Source organism: Bos javanicus, chromosome 1 (genome assembly GCF_032452875.1).
Source record: "Bos javanicus breed banteng chromosome 1, ARS-OSU_banteng_1.0, whole genome shotgun sequence".
Taxonomy (NCBI): Eukaryota; Metazoa; Chordata; class Mammalia; order Artiodactyla; family Bovidae; genus Bos; species Bos javanicus.
In genome coordinates, this window is record NC_083868.1 from 85,517,783 (window position 1) to 85,535,017 (window position 17,235).

At 40.1% G+C, this 17,235-nt stretch overlaps 1 long non-coding RNA gene across 1 annotated transcript in view; it reads right to left on the reverse strand.

Annotated features, from left to right (window-relative positions):
* Nucleotides 1–430: 430 nt before the first annotated feature.
* The window catches only part of LOC133246569 (uncharacterized), a 45,001-nt gene continuing 28,196 nt past the window's right edge, over nucleotides 431–17,235 (reverse strand). Inside the window, exons 3-5 of the long non-coding RNA XR_009736074.1 lie at nucleotides 9,788–9,874; nucleotides 7,864–8,015; nucleotides 431–5,897 (exon numbers count right to left, since the gene is read on the reverse strand). This is a non-coding gene — a long non-coding RNA (uncharacterized LOC133246569). The remainder of the gene's footprint in view (nucleotides 5,898–7,863; nucleotides 8,016–9,787; nucleotides 9,875–17,235) is intronic.

The following is a 17,235-nucleotide window of genomic DNA, read 5'->3' on the forward strand; positions in this document are numbered from 1 at the left end:
TTACCCCTAGGAGTAGAGTTTGGCTATCAGAAAACTCTTGGTATTGTACTTAGCTTCTCTGACTTGTAGGTTCAGCTGCAGTGAGTGTTGTGTTGTGCTGAATATTTGTCTGGCATAAGGCACTGCCTTAGATAAGCCTCTTAACCCAAGCTGGGTTTAAAACAAAACTACTTAAAAACTGATGAGTTAAAAAAAAAAACAAAAAACTGATGAGTAACATAAGAAGGAGGAAGGGAGGAAAAGAGAGAAGGGAAGGAGGAAAGAGAAGACAAAAAAGAAAGAAGGAAAGGAAAGCAGGAAGGGAAGAAGTGGGGAAGGAAGGGAGGAAGACAGGAGGGAAAAAAGCCTGTTTAGGACAATGGTAGCTGTTAAAGGCAGATAGATTGAGACTGGTAATGTACAAAACAAAAACGGCATCTAAGCAAACATATCAATGTGAATATGAGAGTCTTTATTTTTACATTTCTTAATTTGCAAATTCTAGAGAAGACATAAGAAGTTTGAACTTGGGGGCTTTAACATCTAAACAATTCTCAGTCTAATGTCATATTTTAATTGAAAAACCTTGGCCCAAGAAAGCTTATAATATATGTATGTCATTATTAATACACATTCAACCAGAACACTTGTTTTCCCTTTTCCAGACACCTTTTCATTTTTTCCTAATCCTAAATATTTTGACTGGATTTGTCTAGCTGCTAGCAAAATTCAGGAGCAAAACCTTGATTTAAGTATATATAAAGTGACTAATTTGAGTATATAAATTTTAAGAAATAAAAAAAGGATTTTTTCATATTATCAATAACATTCACACATCTATATTACATAATTAAAACAATATAATCAAAAGCCTAATTAGAATCACATGTTGTAATCCTTTCATATTTTTTGATTTCTGTGTTTAGATAGGTTACATCAACATCAGGTGAACTAAACCTTTTATTTATCATTCATAAAGTAGTTTGCAAACTTTTTTTTATACACATAGAGTAAAACATCCAAGAGAAACAGGAAGTAGCCCTTCACAACTTTGTTTATCCAAACTTGATAAGATGTTAAAAGTACCAGTTTATAAACACTGGAAAGCAGAGCTGGAGAGTGAGGGGATTAGAGGTTAATAAAAGGGTACAAACTTTCAGCTATAAAATGAATAAAGGTCTGAAAATTTAATGTGTAACATGGTGACTATAGTTTATAAGACTGTATTGAATAACTGAAATTTGTTAATAGAGTAGAACTCAATGGAATTTCCCTGGAGGTCCAGTGGTTGGGACTCCAAGCTTCCGCTGTGGGGGGCATGGGTTCGATCCTGGTTCAGGGAACTGGGGTCCTGCATGCCACTTGGCACAGCCAAAAGAGAGACAGTAGAACTTAAATATTTTCCTCAAAAAATATATAAATAAATGCATAGGTGATGGATGTATTAATTGACTGGAGGAATCCCCTCACAGTGTATGCCTGTATCAAATCATCAGGATGTGCATTTTAAATATCTAACAATTTTATTTGTCATTTATATCTCAACAGAGCTAAAAAAACAAAAACAAAAAACACTAGACAAGAAACCTCACCTATAGTATTATCGATGGTTTTCATGTTCATTTAAAAAATTCCAGGTAGTTATTTAATTTATGTAGGGCTGCCCATGTTTGACTTCTAGAGATTAACTCTGAAAGACCATTGATACATAGATAGATACACACAAAAGAAAATAATAATTAGTAAAATTCATTTCTAAATGAAAAAAAGTTTTTAAATTGTGTCATAACTTTTTTGTGAAATATAAAAACTTTGCTCCTTAATACAAAATCTTGGTTTTTGGGGATATCGAACATAAAAACAATTAAAAAGCCTATTGCTATAGGTTAATCACTTGAAGCAGAAGCTATAAAATCTGAGTTGGTATCCAAGGTGTCCCATTTATCAGCTGGATCAGTGTGCCAATGACTCAGCTGCCTCCTTGGTAAAATGGGATTAATGATATTATTTCATGACATTATTCTAAGGATCAAACAAAATTATGAACTAAGAAGTGCTTTGTAAGTTACAGGGCATTAAAACAAATTTAAGATGTTTTTAAGTAATAATTTTATCTAGTTGAGAAATTATTATTTATGCAACATATCTTTCCTAACAGTGAGTTTGATATCTAGGCATGGGTACCACTGTGAAATCATACATTTACCAATAGGAAGTAGAATGTCTTTCTGGCCACCTCTCAGACAGATTAACAAACTGTAAGAGAAGGATCCACAGTTTGAGCCATGCTATATTAGGTGGACAGTGTAATCACTAGGACAACTCTGAATACAAAGAAAGTGGAAACATGAGTCTGAAGAGGGGAACTATCAAAGGTACTCTTTATCAAGAGTGAAACTTTGAAATCCATCTATTTAAGATTAATCACTATTCTTTTAGTTAAGCTGTTGTCATCTCTAACTTTCCCTAAGTAGAAAATAATCTACACTTCCAACTAAGTTATTCATGGTCCAATTTGTTCTCAGAATACTATAATAGGCTTTGTGAAGATAAGTTTTATAATAGGGATTTAACATAGTGAGAAGCCAAGACACAGAGGCCTTCAAACACAAAGAGTATATATGTGTATAAACTGCTCAGTCCCCTCCCCCTCTGCTTCCACTCTTTCTGGTTTATTCTCCGGAAAGGACTTTCACCCCTACTTAAAATCTTATTTTTACAAAGGATTCAGATGAAATGGCATCTCAGTTTAGCTACCGTAGAGTTGCTCTGGAGCCATTTCAACATCACTGGAAAATGGGGGAAACTTTGAGCAAAGTACCACTGGAAGGAGGAATGTTCCTAGGATAAAATCTTCTCTCTTGGCAGTTTTGTCTTGCTTGATGACCACATTTACATAATGAGTTCACAGGCTAGAACTCTCAAAGAGTACTCTACTTTCTTGGAGAAAATAAAATATTCAGGGTGGCATCTGGGAGAAAAAATTAAAAAATGAAGGAGGAGAAGAAAAAGAAGGAAAAAGAATCATTGATGATTTACACATTTTATATTTACTTCCCAAGCTTCTGATATCTTAAACTATTGAAAATACATAAAATTAATTCTAAGACACTATACATTTATAAATTTGTTCTTTTTTCCTCTTTGACTCTAAAGATCTAACTTTCCCCATTTATAATTTTTACCTCATTTGTATCCAAATGAGTATATCATATATCACTTTTACAAAGTACCAAGGCACTTGAAGTGAAAAACAAGCTTATCTTCTTTCAGATGGTGATTGTTTCTTTTTAAGGTTCCATATTTTCACATTTTAAACATTTCAAGACACAAGCTCATTAAGTGTAATATTTAAAATACTTGAGAAAGTAAGATAAAATACCTGAAACTCTTTATCTATTATGTATTTTAATAACTAGCTTTTCTTTTCCCTAGTTTTACATCCCTGCTACTTATTTTGTTGTAAGTGAGGCTATCTTATTTGTATATTTGTAACAAAGTTTATAAAAGGATGAAGATGTGTGGTTCATTATTTATATTCAAATTTTTTTGATTAAAAAATCTTAAAAATCATGTAAGAATTACACAACCAATAAACATTTTAAACTTTTTTAAGCTAAGAAAAAATTTTAATTGTTTTTTTAATGTGTTTTTAATGATTTCTAGCACTCACACCTCCTTACTTGCTTTCCAAACTGTTTATACTGTCCCCAATAACACTCAGTGGAAAGCTGTCATTCCTGGCTAAATCCTTACTTAGGGTGGATGCTATGCCTCCGTGAGACAGGGTCAGGGGGTCAAAATCGATTTTGGAGGCCACCTGGAGAGTCCAGGCCATGAACTGACTCAAAAAATTTATATCAGAGCCGGAATAGTCCACCTCCCAGGGTCAGATCTGGCCTGACACTCCAACCGCAGGCTGGGGCATGCTAGACCGAGCTCAGAGAGAGGCTAGAGTTGTTGACCCTGCTAGCTGACCTCTTCAAACTTCAGGAGAATTTTTTTGGCAGTTACCACGGTGACTGGGTACTCTAAAAGCTTATCCTTCTTACTGAAAGAAGGAAAAAAAAATAGGAAAAAAATATGTTAAAACCTACCTTGCAGAGATGCCTATCACAAGTTTTTTTTTTTTTTTTCCAAAGGGAAAAAACTGAAGGAGTTCTAAATTGTCTATGACTTTAATTTCCACTGTTGTCCTAAAGAAATTGGAACTTGTAAGGTCTTTCAAAACCAAATTTCACATTTGTAACAGATACTGTTTTTTTTTTAAACCAATAACTGAAAACAATTTGAATAATGTATTAAAATACTTTTTAAACAACATAATTTACTTGGAAATTCTATTATCTCTCTGCTTTTCTTTGAGACTAATCAGCTTTTAAATAAGATCCACCATAAATGCTAATTTAGTTGGGGGAAAACACTGTAACTAAATATTCATTTTTGTGTCAAAAACACACTCAATTTTTTTTTCTGACAGAAAAATGTCCATTTTTGCTTGACTTGAAATAGTAAAATTAAGAGAAAAGCAAATGACCATTATTCTATATTAAAAAAATTTTTTAAACTAATGACTTAATAAAATAATGTTTACATTAAAAACAATGTCATGAAAATACTCTAATATAACACAAGAACACTAGGAGGAAAAATTCAAAGTGTACTTTCTTTTAGATCAATTTGAAACTAAAAAAAAAAAACAAAAGCTATAGAATATTCTTCTATGTTAATACCAAATGCTATCTTGTCCTAAATTTCTACAGTGATAGAAAGACTTATAAATTAAAATTTAATTCCCATTGGGTAAACCTACACACATTATAAAACTCTGCTAGTTGATTTTTGGTGACAGATTATAATACAAAATACTGTTAAACGGCTCCTATATACATCTTGAAATTAGATGAGAATCATAATACTTTAGAAGTATATTATTTAATTATAATAATACTTGCTTTTTAAAAATGCCTGTGTGGTATATAAGGACTTTTTGTAAAGTGAAATCATGGACTCTTAGTGTTGCTACTGTTCTGGCCTCCTTCTGGTCCTCCTTTAATTTTCTCATCTGCCTCTTACACGACCCAGGTCCTGGAAGTCTTGAAAGGTTTTTCTCCAGCATGTGTGTGTGTGTGTGTGTGTGTGTGTGTGTGTGTGTGTGAACATAAGCACACACAAACGATTAAGCATTGGTGAGGGGAGGGTGGTTTTGCATTTTAAAAAGCACTGGCTATGTAACAAAACAATGTCTTTGGTCTCGATATCATTTCTCATCTTGACTGTAAGCCAAGAAAGAAAAAAAATGATGAATTACAGAAATGTAGTAACTGACACTCCAAAAATGAATACTGAAATTTCAGAGGAATGCTTTAACCTAATCTGGAATGTTCATTTTGCTGTGACCTATTTTCACTGCTTTGTAATCACCACTAAATTCCTAGAACGGAATGGACATAAAACCAAGTATCTGTTAATTAATCTCAATTAAAAACAAAAAAACATATAATTCAGAATATAATTTCCTTTGGGTTCAAAACATCCAGTGAAAGGAAAGATTGGAGACATATTTTGAGAGGATTTTGCCATGTGATCCAATTGCACTTTGTTAAAACACAGGTCTTTCAATTAGATAGTGTGGTTCTTGCCATTGCAAAGTTGCAATGAGGTTGGTGAGTCACTACAACTGTGGTGCCAGCTCATTCTCTATGATGAACTCAGGCTGTCCTTCCCAGCCGGGAATTCTTGGCAAGCTTCGTTAAAGACCCGGAGGCTGGCAAAGCATGAAGAACTATCAAACAGGAAATGAGGTCCTCCTCAGGTTTTGAAAAGAGATGATAGAAGTCTTAAAGTGAGGCAGGCCAGACCAGAATCTCCTAAACCACAAGCCTTATCTTGAGTGAAACATTATTTCTAAGCTGGATCTGAAAAGGAAAAGAAGTTAAAGTATGAGACAATGGTTCATTTGTATGTAAGAAAACAGTGCCAAGTCTCTTAGTTTGGTTTCCTCAAGTCAAAGTTAGGACCTCTCCCAGGGGAAAAAACAAAAATCACTTATCAGTATTCTGCATAAATTTCTACTAAAAGGACAATGAAATAAATAGATATTTAGAAGATTCATAAACATGGGTCTTCTCTTATGTTGAAAATTGGTTGGTTCTAGAACTACAGAATTCAGGGACTGGGAGGGATTTAAGAGATCATCTGGTCCTATCTCTTTACTCAGATTCCGCTCCGCACTTCTAGCTTAGTGGATTCTCCACTATAATGTGTGATCGCTTCACTGGGTAGAAAGGGTGTTAAAACACCATACCTGTAGACCTATTCAGAGCCTTGGTGACAGTTATTCTAGAACCATGGTATAAAATGATTGTAAAACTCCTTCAAGTTACACTTCCAGGAAACAACTTTAATTCCATAAAATCAGGTAGGAAACAATACAATAATGTGTACTGTAGGAAGCTTAAAAATTTTCAGGAACTTAGATAACAAGGGTAGGCTGTTAATATTATTTCTTCAGCTAATTGTTTTTATTGATTTGTTATGGCTAACAGGCACTGATTGATTTTCTTTTAATCAGTATGGAGTCTTCACTCTGCCAGGTTTATAATTAAATACTGAGAAGAAGGGCTCTTGGTGTTAGTCTAAGTTTCCAGTGGTATGAAGGTCTGTCCAAATAACCATGAGCTATGTAAGATTTGATGGCTGCCAGTGTAGAAAGGGCTTAATGTGGTTTTTCTTTAATATTTCTCTAATTAGCTTTAGCTTTAACTTGTTTCTATTAGGATCAGTGGATCTTAAAAATGAAGTAAAAGGAAGCCCCTAGAAAAATATGGAATTCATTGCTCATACCCCAAACTGCCATTTGTCAACTGCATTCAACTATAACATTTATTTTCTATATCATGTATTTTCAGTGCAATCATCAAAGTTCCCTTCTAACTTGTCATGGTGTTTGGGAGAAGACCATGATTGAATCCTGAGAATCTGGTTCAAGGCTCCAGAGGGGAAAAAAGAGTAAAGGATAAGAATTTGAGGGAAGGAGGAAAAGTACTAGGTATGCTGAGGGATTTTAATATGGAAAGAGGCTGGTGTTTAGGAAGATGCTGCTGCTGCTGCTGCTAAGTCGCTTCAGTCGAGTCCGACTCTGTGCAACCCCATAGATGGCAGCCCACCAGGCTGCACCGTCCCTGGGATTCTCCAGGCAAGAACACTGGAGTGGGTTGCCATTTCCTTCTCCAATGATTGAAAGTGAAAAGTGAAAGTGAAGTCGCTCAGTCGTGTCTGACTCTTAGCGACCTCATGGACAGCCCACCAGGCTCCTCCCTCCATGGGATTTTCCAGGCAAGAGTACTGGAGTGGGGTGCCATTGCCTTCTCCGGTTTAGGAAGATAGGTATGTGTGATTAAGAGGTGAAGGCAGCAAGAGTCAGGTAGTCCCTTAACTGCCATCTAGAATTTCAAAGAAATGCTATATCTTTTCCATAGATTCTAATGGGTGTTGGTTAAGGGAGGAATTTGGGGTACTAATTACTTGTTAAAGTTTTGGAGGTGGTGGTGGTTGGGGGACGGGAATGAAAAACAACTCTGAGGTTGAGGGTCAGAAGAGTGTTTGCTTGGCTAGTCAAGGCTCCTGATGAAGTTCAGCTACCTATCCTACAGTTATGTGTGTGAGTCTATCCATCGTTCTGTTTCTCAAAAACACTTCAGTCGTCTCCCCTTTTCCCAGAAGTAGACTTCACCCAAAGGAGAAAGAGCTGTTAAGGGAAACTCCTTTGCAGAAGGAAACTTTTCTATATACACCCATTTTTTTCTTTTTGGAATCAAGGATGAGAAGCCAGCCAAGAAAGTCAGTGGGGAATTGTGAGATTAAAGAGTGAGAACTTCCCACCTGGTTCTGAGCTCTAGCCCCAGGATCAGCCAGGCTGTGCTCCAGAAACAATGTGGACGATGCAAGAGCTGATTGCCTTCCCCAGTTTCTTGACCTGTCTTGAGACTTTGCCAGGGCTGTTCCCTCAGTCCAGGTGGGCAGAGCACTCCTGTCTAAAACATCATGGAAAGGATATAGCACTTTTTTGAAATTCTAGATGGCATTTAAGGACTACATGACCCATTGCCTTCACCTCTTAATCACACATAACTGTCTTCCCAAACACCAGCCTCCTTTCCTATAACAATCCACTGCACTGCTCCTAGAAGGGCATAGTCTAGGGCTACTGCTACTGCTAAGTCGATTCAGTTGTGTCCGACTCTGTGCGACCCCATAGATGGCAGCCCACCAGGCTCCCCCGTCCCTGGGATTCTCTAGGCAAGAACACTGGAGTGGGTTGCCATTTCCTTCTCCAATGCATGAAAGTGAAAAGGGAAAGTGAAGTCACTCAGTCGTGTCCGATTCTTCGAGACCCCATGGACTGCGGCCTACCGGGCTCCTCTGCCCATGGGATTTTCCAGTCAAGAGTACTGGAGTGGGGTGCCATTGCTTTCTCCGAAGTCTAGGGCAGGGGTCCCCAACCTCTAGAATCTAATTAAATGCCTGATGATTTGAGGTGGAGCTGATGTAATAATAATAGAAATAATGTGCACGATAAATGTGTTTGAATCATCCTGAAACATCCCCACCCCCACCAACCCCAACCGACCGGGTCCATGGAAAAATTGTCTTTCACGGAAGTCGGTCCCTGGTGGCAAAAAGGTTGGGGAGTGCTAGCTAAGGCAACTTGGCCAGTGCCTTCCTTCTGCTGAGACAGGACCACTAGAAAAGGGGCTCACTCTTTTGGCATCCTTCAAAGGCTCCTTAGGAAATTGTTGAAGACAGAAATTTTGAAATTGAATTGCAAAGACTGAGAAAAGAGGGGTGAGGCACCGGCAGCTGCTCCCAAGCAGCTGCCCCAGCTGCTCCCGCCTTGAGAAAGGCCAGCCTCTTGGGCACCACACCCACTAGTCCCAGAAGGAGGCAAGAAGAGGGGCATGAATTGAAGGGGTCAAGTTTAGAGAGAGGGCCCTGGCTCTGAGTGTTGGAGAGACATCCATAGCCACAAACGCCAAGGAAAAGGTGAGCAAAACAAATAAACAGCTATCACTCAGTCCCAGGTTGCTGAAATGACTTGTAGGCCCAAGAACACACATTGTGTGTGCATGTATGTGTGTGTGTGTGTGTGTGTGTGTGAGAGAGAGAGAGAGAGAGAGAGAGAGAGAGAAAGATGAGGCCCTTTTGTGAGGGACCTGGGGGAAAGGGGAGAGCTCTGTAGGAGAAGGAACCAGTTTTCTCTCCTGGATCCCCATGACTTGTATGCTGGAGTGACTGTGGTCACATTAACCCTCATTTCCCTTCTTCTGCCTGCCCGGGGCCACGTAGAAATGAGAGGCAGCACACACGACAATGCCCTCCCACCACCAGCTTTCTCATCCCCAAACTCAAATGCCTGCGAGTGAAACGTCACCAAAAGTTATCGCCAGCGACAAATTGGGGCTGACAAATTGTCGATAATCGCGCCTTCAACGTGCAAGATGACTTGCAGGCAATAAAAAAGCAGACGCACCAAGAGGTGGGCAGCGGGCGCGCGGGTCGCAGCCGGGTCCGCGGTTCCCAGGTGGCGCCCTGCCCCAGCCCGGCGCCACCCCAGCCCTTCAGCCGGGGACCGCGCGCGGTGCAGGACCGCCGGGCTCCCACTCGCCCGCTGGAGCTCTGGTTCTCTTTCAGCAGTCTGAATCAACACAGACCGCAGGAGGAGCCTCTCTCCACCCTCTCCGCCGATTAACCCTTTTGGGCGCGCGTGTCTATGGTCTCAAGCGCCCTTGATTTACAGTCACGTTACCCGAGTTTTCTTTTGTTTGAAATCCTGGGCCCGCAAGACTTTGGCATGTGTTGGACGTCTAGTTACTTCTGCATGCCTGTCTGTATCCTGCGACAGAGAAAATGATTAGGAATTGAGGCTCAAGAGAAATAATATTTTTACCTGTGGATGCATTGGAAGGTGTGCACGTTAAATCGTTTCAGAATTTAAGATAAATCTGAAAAAGCTCTTTCAAAGTGTTTGCAAGTTAGTGCCTCCACCCACACACACACATCTTCACACGTTCTCCCACCCCCACCCCCACCCCCACCCCCACCCCCCCCACACACACGCCAGATTCACTAGAGTGCCCTTTGATTTGTTTTTTACATTTTGGATTCACTTGTGTTTCAAATTTAAGAGTAACTTCAAACATACACATGGATCTAAACATGAATTCTCTATGTAAGATATGATTTCTTATGTGATCTATCTGTAAACTTAAGGCTTCAGTTTCCATTATCAATCACAGCCCACCTAGGTGGCTGATTTAGCTATTAAAGTTTGAGTTCACAGTTGAAGCCACTGTTCCACTTTCTCCAAGTTGAATTCTGATTTCTGCAAGTAAATACCACACAGTATTTGAATTTAGGGTCTTGTTAAACTGAAGGCGTTTCCCATTTCCTTGAGCTGTATAAATGAACTGCATTGTCACATAATCGATAGGAAAAACTCAGCTGTCACAGATCCTAAGCAATTCCTTGCCACAGAAATAACACGATCTGGCATTTGTGAGTTTGAAAAATATGCTGTTTGGATGACATGAGACCAGAACTACCTAGACGGTTTAAATGTCATGGTCTCTATGATTGGCTATGGATGGACCTGCTGAGATATTTCAAATAGGCTTCTCTCCTGGTTAGAGACCAGGTGCTCCTTTTTTTCTTCTGTTATCCAGTAGTATAAAAACATTGGGATCTGGGATTCAAAGCTATTTCTAACCTCATCTAAGTTTGTCTGCTCTCATAGAGTTTATGAGAGAATTTTAAATCAGGCATTTTCCTCCCTGAGCCAATGAGCAATTCAGATGTGGATTTTGGAGTCGAAATCTGAAACTAAATGTTCAACAACTTCAACACCCATCCTTTGAAGTCCTGCATCATTCCATCAATGTGATCAGGATTTCTGCAGTATATAAATCTTTCGGCTCAAAAGTAACTGAATGGCATCTGATCATAAGTAGCAGGAACCCATAATCTCTCTTTTTCTGCCTCAAAGTTGCTGTCTCTAGTTGCATTTTTGGCTTTCTCTCTACAATCTGCCATGTACAAATGCTGCCATATCATATAAGAACATGAAGAAGATGTAATCTTTATCTATATTTTCTCCTCTTTTATCTTAGATAAAGTACTTTCAACTCAATGACTTCTTTCACCACTGGCAGTGTTTTTAAAGTGGTACTGGGTGGACCTACTGTGGAATCTACGCCACTCAATAGATTAAATTATGTGATTAAAAGGTTAATTTATCTCACAAGAACCTTGCTAAAAAGCCTCATGACCTTGACATACTATTTGCATACCATTCTGTACTTGGAATCCTTTACACACCAAAGGTGAAAGGTAATTTCATTCATAGATTTGCTCTGTCAATGAAATGATGTATTAAATAGTACAGCTACACTTAGCCTACCTAGACCCACTTCTACAAAGCAAAGTACTAGATCAGACAGTAGCAAGCTAGGTTAGACAAATTCAGTTTATAAATTCAAAGCATGAAGGCATAAAATTTGTCTTTTCTAAAACTAAAGCTTTTGGAATCTGCATTTCCCACATCTACCACGGCTAAGATCTTTGCAGTAAACTAAGAAACACCACCTCTAATTAGTTCATTTGTCATCAGAGAACCACTGCATCAAGCCAGGTATTTTGCTCCTATTCAACTCTAGAAGAGAATGGGACAACGTGGGCTATTATAAAAAGCTCAGCATTCAGTGCCAAAATTTCAAATTGGCTTCATTTTACAAGTTCTCAGAAACCCCCAACTCATTCAGACTATGTCTTGGCAAACTTGTTCCAGCCCCAAACAGGACTGTTAACACAGTAGAGTTTATCCATTATCATAGTTCACAGGCTTCTCCATAGCTGCAAGTTGACATTTGGAACCTGTGACATGCAGACGGGATGAAAATCCATCCAGCAACCAAGTCCCTTATTTCCGAAGTAACTGCCACGGGTAAGTGGGGGCAAGGCCAGAGAAGGGCGGGGAGCGGGGAAGAAATAGGCACAAAATAACTAGGCTGGGAGTAACTGAGTTCTGATCAAGGACATTCAGGTAACTGATGAAACAAGATCTCTTCTTGGATTCTTGCTCAGTGTGTCAATTTATCTTACTCACGATTATGAGAAATGACTGATCCCATCCCAGACTATTTAGAAATGTGGTGCATTAAATCATCTTGTCCTTGATTCTTGAGACATAAATCACATGAGGTCAATATCACAAATTTGAGAATTTGCCTGAATTCTTTAATCACACAGTGCACAGATATGACACACTGGATACAGATGTACTGGACAACATCAGTGTATCTATGGCTCTAAAATTTTTAAGTTGTTCATTTTTGTCTCTATAATTTCATACACACCCCCTCCACCCCCACCACCACACAGAAAATATTTCTTTCCTTTACTGTCTACAATCTAAATTTAAGAGCACACAAATCATGAGCTGGAGGTAACAGATCTATTTATGAAATACTTCTCTTTTCCTACCCAGGCATCCACCCCAAGGGACTGAGTGATGCATGGTGCTACTCAACTAGGTCTGAGAGAAAAGGCGGGGGTTGAAGAGCATCTTCACCGTTGCAGTACTCTGGCTGCATCTGTTTTCTCAGGCAGTTCCCTGAACTCACTCTAAGCTCAATTTTACAAACACACTATCTGGGTCTCCACTTATCTGTTAAAATGGTTCAGGGTGTGTGCCAGGAGTATTGTGCCACCATAGCTGGCACATTCGTCTCTTCTGTCTAATGTCTGTCATTACACAAAGCATTCTAAAAAGCTCATTTTCAACTCTGAAAAATATACTCTTACTACAGAAGTCATTATATTAGCATAACAAGCACAAAGTTCCAAGTGGTAATTTGGTTATAGATCTCAAATCCTTCCTCTTCCATTAGATTGGTGTTGAGGTATGAGGTTGCCCTGTGGCCACTAGGATCTGAGTCAGTGGATCCCCTGCTGGAGGGAGGTTCTTCTGACCTGAACCGTTTGTCCTGAGGAACTCAAAGTGAAGTAAAAGTTTCAAGTGTCAGCTGCCCTGGTTGGGACATTTCTTACAGATGCCTCCATCTTTTTTTACCTTCCTCTTTCCATACACTTCTTTCCTTGACCACCAAAAAAATGTCTTAAATGATATTCTTCGAAGGTGTCTCACTGGACATGGGCAGATACCGGTCCTGCTCTCACAAGCAATACGAGCACTGTTCGGTCCTTTTGTTGGGGGCGGGGTTTGGGAAACCTGACCTCAGTCTGCCCTGCCAATTGTGGCCTTGTAGATTAGCTGAGACTCTGCTGAGGCCCGGATGGCTGCGGTGGTGGCAAGGGTCAGCAAGGTTGAGATGTATTCAGATGTTAATTTACACCTGAAAAGGCTGAATGCAGTTACCCACATGGGGGGTGACTGGAGTTTCTCATGAATGCTGGCCTTAAGTGCTTCCTTGGGAAACGTGAAAGTTGAAATGGAGGGGAAAGTCATCCAGAAGTTATGGGAGCAGGGAGAAGGGTGGGGAGTAGGGACAGTCTTGATGAATTAAAGGTAATTTATTTAGCCACCAGGCAATGGCACCCCACTCCAGTACTCTTGCCTGGAAAATCCCATGGATGGAGGAGCCTGGTAGGCTGCAGTCCATGGGGTCGCCAAGAGTCGGACACGACTGAGCAACTTCACTTTCACTTTTCACTTTCATGTATTGGAGAAGGAAATGGCAACCCACTCCAGTGTTCTTGCCTGGAGACTCCCGGGACGGCAGAGCCTAGTGGGCTGCCGTCTATGGGGTCGCACAGACTCGGACACAACTGAAGCGACTTAGCAGCAGTATAACTCTATGTTCAACTTTTCCTTTTTAGCATAGTTTTAAGGTACAAGGGGGCAGGTGGTAATTTCCTGTTTACTAAATATTTGGAGATTGTCTATCAAATCCAGAAACACTGATATGGAAGGAAGGATGAGAGAGTAGCCTTGTCTCTCTTCTGTCATCAGGATGGGTGTCCTTGTTTTGCTGTCTTTCTGTTTAACAACTGCTACCTACCTTTCTTAGTGGAATTCCAAAGTACTTCATGAGTACTTTGAAAAAAGAAAAACCAACTACATTCCAATACTGCCTTTAACCTCAAACATAGTAAAGGGTTCATTCAGACCCCAGGACCACACTGAAGCATTAATTAGGCTGATGAAATCCATCGAAATGTATGAATTCAGCATAATCAAGTTTCTACCGCAGACTATCGTTAAGGAATACGTGAGCAGCTGGGAGAATAGAAAGTACTGTTAGAGTTAAGTCATGCATGTAATTGAGTATATTTAACATAACCATTTTAATGATCAGTGATTAAAAGTGCATCTTACTTAAATGGTATATCCTCTGCAATTTGTTCATATCAACTTGATAATATTCTCAAAAGGAAAAAATAGGGATACACATTTCTAAACAAGATCTTTTTTGAGTTTGGGGGGGGGGAAGCAGGAAAGTGAACTGGAAAAAAAAGTGGGTTTTGCATGCAAACAGAGACAAGGGTGTGATATAAATTAATCACTGTTTTGGGTATCTTCTGTGCTCAGTTCAAAGTAATAGGAATATATTCAGGTGAGTTTTTTCATCCCTCCAGAAGAATGTAATTTCTTCTTTCTCTGTCTGACAAGATTTTTTTTAAGAGCCAGAGAGAGGGGTCTGCTCAAATCCTGATGATTTTAAAAGCTTTTCTTAGGAACCTGAGAAGTTCACCTTTCCAATCCCACTTCCCACCTTTGGGGTTGGCTGATCTTAGTGGAACTCACCTCCGTGAAGATGGCATTGGGAAGGAGAGAGATGACCCTGGATGTGGTCATCTAGGGCCACAGACAGGAGAAGCTCTCAGGGAAATGAGCTGTTCAAATCAGCTAGTGGCCTGAGTCTAAACTCCGTGTGCTTGGAGGCAGACTCTGCTCTGCTGTGGTCACTCAGACCTGGCCAGATAAATGAAGTCATTGTGGAGTCACTCGCAAGCCAGCCCAACTCTTTTTGTAGTAGTTTCTCAGCTTTTGCTCTCAAAACACGCAAATCACTGATTACCTGGGAAAAAAGAGCTGGATCTAAATCTACAGCTAGAAGTGGGCACATCCCACAACATCTACACATCTACGAAGGCACTATAAAAGTGAGGGTTTAAGAGAGTGGATGCAGTTGTCCCAGCTCCCAAAAGTTGCCTCACAGGACTTTTTTCCTCCCTTCACCCCTGCCCCCACTCCCATAAAGAGGTCAGTCTATTCTCCCACTCAAAATAGGGTTTGAAGAGTGGCACATCTTGAATGTCTAGGAGTTGTACCTCAACTTTTTACAAACCTGAACCAGGAGAAAGGGAGACACAGGCACATAAAACTATGCTGGGGCAAACGATCTGCTTGCTATAAACAAACCAAAAATATATTAAGGGGAAATTTATTTGAAATCCTTTCACCCAGTAGCATGTCTTCCTTGGCTTGGAGGGACAGCTTTTGAGAAATCAGGGCTCTCAGGGAGCTCTCTCGAACCCAATGTATAGTCTATAAATATCGTGGAAGAGTCATGCCAGGGGTAGTCCGTGCAAGAGAATCTGGAGTCTTGAAAGCATCTTTTTCTTCTGGCTATGGTGGCACTTAAATGATAATGTGGGCAATGGAGCTAGGAGATTTATATCTTTTGGAAAGTAGGGCGAGCCAGATGGTAATAGCGTCATTAACACACAAACTTGGGATGTGCAAGTGAAGCTTGAAATTGGGAAAGAGATCGGGAGAACAAAGGGGGCTGCTGTTGAAAGGCTACCCCTCTTCTGCCGGCCAAAGCTAAGAGCCTCATGGTACTGGGGTCTGCTCCTGCCCAGAGCTGATAATAAACGACAGCTTTCCTCCTCCCCTGTTGAGACTTAGAAAGCACCGAGAAAACTTTTGCAATAGGCAAATGTGGCACTTATTTATGTGTAACCCTTTGTAGTCTGAAATGGCAGGAATGGGCCTTTAATTCAACTGCAACTCCCACCCTCCACCCCCTACCCTAGTTTGATAAGCTCTTGCAACTGTTGACATTTATTTTATGGAATCAAAGTGCCGCTTGTTGCACGTTTCAGACAAAAGTTCATTTTCCTCCCCTTATATAAACACTCAAAGTAAATATTAAAGGCTGAACAGGCACTACCTTTTTCATTTTGGTGATGGGGGATGGTGTGAAGGTGTTGGTGGCAGGTTAAACTACAGTTTTACTTTTGGAAAGCTTTAATGTTTAAGCTAAACTCCCACTTGCTCAAAGAGATATAACTCAGAGAGAATACAGAGAACATACTAAGACAAGATTAACAATGCCATTAATAATAATAATGCATGTCTATAATAAACACCCACACGAACATCTGTAAACAGGCAGGGCAGTTTGTAACAAAATTAATGACTTCGTTAACATATATATGATATATATATATATATAGTATACATATAAAAGCAGCAAAGGTAACGGCCATTAAGTATTGAATAGCTTGAGTGATGCCTGTTAGCGACTCAAAGTTGACAACGTCTAAACCAAAATCGAACGTTTTTCTTTTTTTTTTTTCTTCTTAAAAAAAAATACTGGAGCTCTTTAAAAGCCCGAAGGACTTACCCTCAAGGCATTATTCCGAGAAAAACTGAGACTGGCCGTTCGTCACAGGCAATTGTGAAGGGTTTCAAAGGGCCGATCAAACGATCGCCAGAGTAATCTACATTCAAGTCCGGATGGTGGTGTTACGGCACACACCTGCGGGGTGTTTGCTGTCCGTGCCCCTCGCCGAGCTACAAATCATCATTAAAGCGAGCTGCTTAAGCTTCTTCCCAGTTTCTAGACAAGAGTTACTTGGGACAGTTCACTTTGATATTGCTACAACTCGCAATTGACAAGCACGCTATTTTGGAGCTCAAACCCGAGCCCACACCCTAGTTAGCGCGCGGCAAAGTAAGGAGGGTGATGCGGTGCGGGTAAGGGGGGTGGGGTGTGTGTGAGCACATTGTAAAAGTCTGTTTCTCCAATTTCCTGAGCAGGCTTGCCACAAAAATGTATAGGAAACCAGGTGAGAAGCGCCTGAAACCTGCCTCGAGTTTTCGACTGAGGGTCTTCCAAAACTTCACTATCTTTGCCACAACTTTTAAACGACTCAGAGAAGAGACAAATCTCAAAACCTCAGTTTCTCTCCTTTCCTCTCTGACATACACACGACTCGGGCCAGCAC